This window comes from Salmo salar, chromosome ssa15 (assembly GCF_905237065.1).
Source record: "Salmo salar chromosome ssa15, Ssal_v3.1, whole genome shotgun sequence".
NCBI classification, from domain to species: domain Eukaryota; kingdom Metazoa; phylum Chordata; class Actinopteri; order Salmoniformes; family Salmonidae; genus Salmo; species Salmo salar.
Window position 1 is genome coordinate 70,823,257 of NC_059456.1, and position 6,747 is coordinate 70,830,003.

General features: G+C 40.4%; 1 long non-coding RNA gene across 10 annotated transcripts; it reads right to left on the bottom strand.

The window, feature by feature from the left end:
- Nucleotides 1–355: 355 nt before the first annotated feature.
- Nucleotides 356–6,368, bottom strand: LOC106572205 (uncharacterized). Of its 10 annotated transcripts, none has more exons than XR_001321073.2 (6): nucleotides 5,915–6,368; nucleotides 2,907–2,970; nucleotides 1,484–2,548; nucleotides 1,273–1,385; nucleotides 1,094–1,174; nucleotides 356–992 (listed from the first exon to the last, which is right to left on the bottom strand). It is a non-coding gene; the product is annotated as an uncharacterized lncRNA (long non-coding RNA). The 10 variants fall into 10 exon arrangements; XR_006759242.1 differs by lacking the exon at nucleotides 5,915–6,368 and having other exon boundaries at nucleotides 1,484–1,619; nucleotides 2,428–2,548; nucleotides 2,907–3,848; XR_006759241.1 differs by lacking the exon at nucleotides 5,915–6,368 and having other exon boundaries at nucleotides 1,484–2,140; nucleotides 2,428–2,548; nucleotides 2,750–3,848.
- Nucleotides 6,369–6,747: the final 379 nt, after the last annotated feature.

Here is a 6,747-nt window from a genome sequence, read left to right on the forward strand (position 1 = left end):
TATCCTTCTGTTAGAATGGCCAAGTCAAAGTCCAGACCTGAATCCAATCGAGAATCTGTGGAAAGAACTGAAAACTGCTGTTCACAAACGCTCTCCATCCAACCTCACTGAGCTCGAGCTGTTTTGCAAGGAGGGATGGGCAAAAATGTCAGTCTCTCGATGTGCAAAACTGATAGAGACATACCCCAAGCGACTTACAGCTGTAATCGCAGCAAAAGGTGGCGCTACAAAGTATTAACTTAAGGGGGCTGAATAATTTAGCACGGCCAATTTTTCAGTTTTTTATTTGTTAAAAAAGTTTGAGATATCCAATAAATTTCGTTCCACTTCATGATTGTGTCCCACTTGTTGTTGATTCTTCACAAAAAATTACAGTTTTATATCTTTATGTTTGAAGCCTGAAATGTGGCAAAAGGTCGAAAAGTTCAAGGGGGCCGAATACTTTCGCAAGGCACTGTATTTCTCCACCCAGCACAGAGCAGGTGTCTGCCTCTCAAGGGTGACACTGACATTCCTGCCCCAATCCCTAATGTTGTCCAGAGTTGTTCTTAAAACATAACACCAGTGACATATGTGACAACATTTCTAATCAATACTGAAATTCAATGATTAGATTATTGATACAATAATTACATGGAAGAGACTATGCAAATTTCTGCCATTTCCCTTTCTGCCTATGTTGCAACTTTTGTTGCTCGGGAAAGCCTCTGTGGCTGAGAGTCCACTAAAACAAAAAAAACAGGAAATGTTAGGAACATCACTAGAGTCAAGCAGCATCAAGTAAATGAATAACAATTCCAAGTGTACTAACGTTGCCTCTGGCGTATCTTTTCCCCATGGTGGAGAAGTGCATCAGTCAGGAGGTCAATACAATGGGACGGCGTCATTTCTTTGGTGAGCTTCCCAAAGCGCCTCAGGTACAACCACAACTTCTCCATCTGCTCCCCATCTGCCAGTCCAGCACCTTCGAAATATCTAGTCTTGAATTTCATCTAGAAATATAAAATCATGTCATACAAAGGGTTTATTTGGTTAAACCTTATAAACTATGAATAAATACCTACTGACAATATGAATGATCATGTTCAAGTACCTGACATGGCAAGTCATGTCCATCAGCATGGAAAACTGGCACAACGAGTTTGGTCCTATGCTTCAATTCAGGAAAGTTTCTCTAAAAAGACGAAATGTTAATATTAAAAACTATTTCAGGCGAAAACTGCTACTCAAATGTTAAAGTCAATGAGATCTTGAATAAAAAAGGTTAATTACTTGCACATGTGGCTGCATCTTGCATGCAATGTCATACATGAAGATGAGATTGATGTTCTTGCCTCTCATACCCTCCTTCATCTCTCTCCGCAAGCACACTGCATTTGACAAAACTACAGAAGAGATATCATTATTTGCAAACTAAATTAATCAAACACTTAACATTTTTTACAAAGAAAATGAAAAAAACCTCCTTATTACTGCATCCCACCTTTCACCCTTTTTCATGTTCAGGAAGTGAAGCGGGTCCTCATTCTCGCAGGAAAGCCCCAACACGCCTGTCTCGTCCAATTCCGTTATTTTGGGTTTGGACCTGATGTTGTTGCCCGCTTGAAATCCATGGCAACCTTAAACGTTTTTTTTTTACATTTCAAGTACAGTACAGGTATAACGTACTGAGCTGTTGCCTGAAGCAGATCACAGTTGTACCAGGTTCAGTGCCTAAATGGATGTTGCATGACACAACCAATAATATTACATTCAACATACACAAGACCAACATACCGTCTCCAACCATCAGACCACTGAGCCAAACAGATGAAGTGGAGGGACAACTGCATCATTTAAATATGAATTAGTGGCGAGGTTTGGTATCATGAGTTCAAATAATTCTACATTTTGTTCACATTCCCTTCCAGTTGTGCATAAGGTAATAATGGAAGGTATCCTTAAAAAGAAGTGCATATTACATTCAGGTATTACCCCTGTCGGTGGTATGGGCTTACAAACGAATCGATCCACATCAGCTTGGTTTGCAAAGTACTTTTGTACTTTTTCCTCATATTTTGATGGCTCATAACCTGATCCAGACAACTTTCCTAGGCAAACCAAAAAGCCAATTTTCTGCTACCACCACTGTTCCATTGTCCTGTAAAGAGATGTCAAATATACTTGGATACAACTTTAGCGTTTTTGGACCCCATGAAGAGTAACTGCTGCTTTGTAACAGATCATGGGGATCCCAATAAACAAATCAAATGAAAGACTAGAAGTGTGTTCGTCTGTAAATTTGTTTGGCAAAAAATGGAACAGAGATGTTTCAAATAGATACTTTGTGTTTATAAAAGAGAGAGACATCACAATTGATATTTTATGCTTTGATGTGTTTTTTGGGGGTGATAAAAAATGAAATAGGCCAAAGCAATTACAACAAACCTTGGGCCAGAGCGGGCACTGGGTTCCATCGGCAGTTTCTGGGGCCAGACGGCGCAACATGTCAAGTATGTCGGAACTCCTCATAGGCCTCATTTGTCAGGGCGGTATACAAGTCTCTCCCCTGAAATGAATGAACAGAGTCACTTAAAGGCACTCTGATTAATTACTGCATTCCATCAGAGTAGGACATCAACACATACAGCAAATGCATCTTCACATAGTTTCTATGACAGATCTGTTTATCGAAACAGGAATTTGGTTATGAACTTTTGCAGACAAAGTAGAAATAGTATAGAATTAGATTATAAAAGTGATTACGCACTGTCCTATGAGTAAAATTGAATGACAGGCATATGGCCCTCAGTGAAACACCACTCTCAAGCTGCAGGCTGGTTATCGGCTTGAGTAGTCAGCAGACCACTGAAGTCTGAGGCTGGTGGTGTGTGCGAGACCAATGACACTGCTTCTGGCTCATATACCTGACCAATGGCACTGCTTCCGGCTCACACTGGCAGAGCTCTACTCTCACATCATGCACTCGGCCTGAAAGAAGAAAAATAGTTAGTCATGAAAAGTTATATTAAAAAGAATGGAGCAAAAACTACACATTTTCCAATGCAAATATAAATAGTTTTCTTTGACATATCTGTGATGCGTAACGGGACAACCCGCAGTCAGGAATTCAGTTTCACCATCCTTCGGGGTCAACAACGTATAAACTTTGCACTTCACATAGTAAACATAACAAGTTGAAGAAGTTTAGGTTTGGTGAAAAACGTATGGGAAACAACGTTACCTCTGGGTGCATTATATTTCACCTTGTCCCAGCCATGACAGCCCATTGGGCAGAAGCCTATCTCCTGTTTCAGTAGTGTGAGGCAACTTGATATACAAGTATACCCCTTAGACAGGATGCTAGTCTGTCACAATGCCTTACCCTGAATCCATCTGCTTAATGCGGAGTGCCAAGCAGAGATGCATTAGGTCACGCTTTTTAGAGTCTTTGGTATGACTGAACTGGGGCTCAAACCCAACCTTCCAATCTCAGGGCCGACACTAACCCCAAGGCCACTGAGTTGATGGGTGCATTCTGCTTTAAATAAACAACATCCGCTGCAGATTGTCAGCTGCTGTAACTGAAAACTGAGGTTTTAGGTTTTCTCCTTCAATGATTTGAGGGCAATTGCTTACCGAAACTGTCATGTTCACTTTTAATATCTGTAAAACCATGTCTTTTGAGTTGTAAAGGGGTGGCCAGCCACATCATTAGTTTTAAAAGTCTCCCATGACTATATCCATTAATAGTTTCATATTGTTCTAGTTATGATCTCATAACACAGTTACGCTACTACAGTTAAGGCATAAGTCATAATCAAGGGATATACACTGAGTAAACCAAACATTAAGAACACCTTCCAAATATTGAGTTGTGCCCCCCCCCCCTTTTGTCCTCAGAACAGCCTCAATTCTTCGGTGCATGGACTCTACAGGGTGTTGAAAGCGTTCCACAGGGATGCTGGCCCATGTTGACTCCAATGCTTCCCACACTTGTGTCAAGTTGGCTGGATGTCCTTTGGGTGGTGGACAATTCTTGATTCACACGGGAAACTGTTGAGTGTAAAAACCCAGCAGCATTGCAGTTCTTGACACAAACCGGCGCACCTGGAACCTACTACCATACCCCGTTCATTTTTTGTCTTGCCCATTCACCCTCTGAATGGCACACATACACAATCCATGTCTCAATGGTATCAAGGCTCCAAAATCCTTCTTTAACCTGCCTCCTCCTGGGTACCTGCTTTTATAAACCAATGAGGAGATTCGATGTGGGTACCTACTTCTATAAACCAATGAGGAGATGGGAAAGGTGGGACTTGCAGCGAGATCGGCGTCACAAAAAGAACTGACTTCTATTATACAGGCTGACTACACCGTAGTCAGGTTTATAGAAGCAGGTACTAACGTGCCATCTCCTCATTGGTTATACCCACGTGGGTGAATGAAAGACGAATGAAGTCAGTGGCGGTAATGCACCTAATTTATGAAAGTTGCCAATCGCAATATAAAGTCAAGAGAAGAAAAAGCCTGGAAGGAGGAGAGATGACTAGAAACGATTCGGTTGACCGTTTTATGTGTGTATTAATTGGCAGAGTAGAGGACCTTGTGCATTTCAGGTAAAATAACAACTCAATGTTTATATCCCAGGACAAATTACCTAGCAACAGCAAGCTAGATAAATAGGGCAAATTAGCTAGCAAGTGTAAGCTAGCTAGCTAAATTGCCATAAATGTTTAATGCTTTTCGACCTGTCCCAAATTAATATAATTGGTTCAGAGTTTGTTTCATATTTTAACCTGCATGTCATGATCGCGTTTGGTGTGGGGGACAAAATACATTTATGCATGATGGCGCACGCGCGCAGCCGGTTTGGATTCCGTGTTAGCCCTTGGCAACGCAGACGCTCGTTGGCGCGCGCGAGCAGTGTGGGTGCAATAATTGAATAATATAAATTTGTAGTCAGCCTGTTATGGGACTCCCAATCAAGGCCGGATGTGATGAAGCCTGGATTGAAACGGTTGCGTATAACAATGTGTGGTTCTGAATCACTATTCAAAGGTAACGCGTACCACACATGTGGCGTGTGGGGGATGTAATATTCATATGTGTAAACATTCTGAATTATAATTGGATGCATTCTACCGCGTGTCATACTGTGCTATGATTGGTTAAGACCACCCAGATGGATAGGTCACTGTCAGTTGATCATGGTTGAAGATAAGTGAACATGCAAGTTGTAGCTAACTAATAAAGAGCTACGTTAAGAAATATCCTGTAGTACTGCATTTTATTATTTTGTACAAAGCGTGCAAAACGAGACATGGTGTCAGAAGTGGGATGTCAAAGGGTGTAGGCGGATCGCTGCCCTAAAATAGTTCCAGACTGTAAACTTGTTATTGAACGTTCACTTGAAATGCTTTGGTATTGTATTTGTTTGAAATGTTAAGATGTCATTTCTACAGTGAAAGCTGAGTTGCTGAGAATCCCTTGTTCGAAAAGTAATAGTATGTTGGAACATTGTTTCAGTCTATGTTGATTCAGTTGGTGTAGTATGCAATATAAATGGTTACTTACCTTGAGTTCAAACTGCAGAGCATGTTTTCAAAAGAAACGCTTAGAATATGTAAACATATTATTTTGTTTTAAAAGAAGGGGATGTAATATTCATATGTGTAAACATACTGAATTATAATTGGATGCATTCTACCGCGTGTCATACTGTGCTATGATTGGTTAAGACCACCCAGATGGATAGGTCATGGTCAGTTGATCATGGTTGGAGATAAGTGAACATGCAAGTTGTAGCTAGCTAATAAAGAGCTACGTTAAGAAATATCCTGTAGTACTGCATTTTATTATTTTGTACAAAGCGTGAAAAACAAGACAGGGGATTCCGCATTCACCATATGAATGGTATGATGATCTTTACCTTTTAATGAGGTAATTGTAGTGTAATCGGGTGCACCACACTGGCAGTTAATAGGACTTTTAGATCGCAAAAAACAATATCATACATGCTAGATTTCAATACTGCCCGATGTAACGCGGAAGGTTATATTCTCTGGGATGAGCCATTGATCATATTTTTTTGCGATATTCCTACCTCGAGAAATATGTAATTTAACAGAGAGTACGCCACATTTATTCTATTTGTCTGCCTCTTCAGTCCAGGGTACATTGCATGGCCGTTGCGAATGTCAGATTCAACTCGGCGAGGAATCGATCTGCAGGTTGAACATGGCGAGATTGCAGACTCCTAAATTCATAGTGCAGTTTGTTTAGGCGATTTTACAGCTAACTAGCTACTTCACAAAAAAAAAAATAACAAAAAAAATAAACTAGCTACTTCACATGCTGATATTGACTTTGGCATTATTGTGTGTAGCTACATTTGCTAGCTAGCTACCTAGTGTTGCATTGTGGGTTTTGTATTCGACTTGAGCTGCAACATATTTCCACACCGACAAAATTAACCATTTGTTCGCAAAAAATAATGTTCTCAAATATGAGTGTTATTTAACACTGTAAATTATAGGATTTAGTGGTTTGCGGTGGATTTTTCCTTTAATTGTTGACATCGACTAGAAACAAATAGTTTTGCCTGAATAGTGCAAAAGGTCAACGCAATCATAATTATTGGGAGTAGGGTGGAGTTCTCTGTCTCCGCAGCCTCCTGCATATGGCTCTCCATTCATATTCGACTGATAAATTGCAATACGTTTCATCACCAAAGGGTGGCAGGAAATTATATTTTGGACCACA